The sequence below is a fragment of the Calidris pugnax genome, unplaced genomic scaffold (assembly GCF_001431845.1).
Source record: "Calidris pugnax isolate Ruff unplaced genomic scaffold, ASM143184v1 scaffold371, whole genome shotgun sequence".
In the NCBI taxonomy this organism is placed as follows: domain Eukaryota; kingdom Metazoa; phylum Chordata; class Aves; order Charadriiformes; family Scolopacidae; genus Calidris; species Calidris pugnax.
Window position 1 is genome coordinate 1149600 of NW_015091373.1, and position 798 is coordinate 1150397.

General features: G+C 60.8%; 1 protein-coding gene across 1 annotated transcript in view; it reads left to right on the forward strand.

The window, feature by feature from the left end:
- MEF2D (myocyte enhancer factor 2D) overlaps positions 1–798 on the forward strand; it is a 69714-nt gene that overhangs the window by 31203 nt on the left and 37713 nt on the right. The window lies entirely within an intron of this gene.

Here is a 798-nt window from a genome sequence, read left to right on the forward strand (position 1 = left end):
CCCCCGAGCCCGGGGGCAGGTGGTGGCAGAAATCCAGGGAAGGTTTTAGCCCGTGATCCCGGCGCCGGGGTGGCATCAGGACAGGGCTGGAAGGGATTTGTGTCAGGAGAGAGGGGAGGAGGAGGAGGAGGAGGAAGGGGGGCCATGTTTCAAATTAGTCGTTAGTTGAAGGGAGCAGGGACTGTTGATGCTTCTTCAGAGGGATTAGCCCCGAGTCGCTGCAGCCGTAATTAACGCTGCCGGGAGCAGAGAGGAGGCTCCTTTGCGAGGGCTGGAGGCAGCCCTGCAAAAATGACACCCCCCTCCCCCCCCCCAAAAAAAAGCAAAACAGGAGCCTCCATAGGACCCCCAAAATCTGGATCCCCATCCCCAGCGTCTCATGGGGGGGTACCCAAAGCCCTGGGAGAACCAGGGAGGGGAGTGAAGCAAAATGGGACCCTCCGTAGGACCCCCACATCTGCATCTCCATCCCCAGTATCTCACAGGGGGGTGCCCCAAGTCCTGGAAGAGCTGGGGGGGTGCAGCAAAACAGGAGCCTCCCTAGGACCCCCAAATATGCATCCCCATCCCCAGCATCTCATGCGGGGGTGCCCCTCGTGAGCCCTGGGAGAGCTGTGGGGGGGTGAAGCAAAACAGGAGCCTCTGTAGGACCCCAAAATCTGGATCCCCAGAATGTCATGGGGGGGTGCCCCAAGTCCTGGGAGAGCTGGGGGGTGAAGCAAAATGGGAGCCTCTGTAGGACCCCCAAAATCTGGATCCCCATCCCCAGCATCTCATGGGGGAGGGCCCCTCATGAGT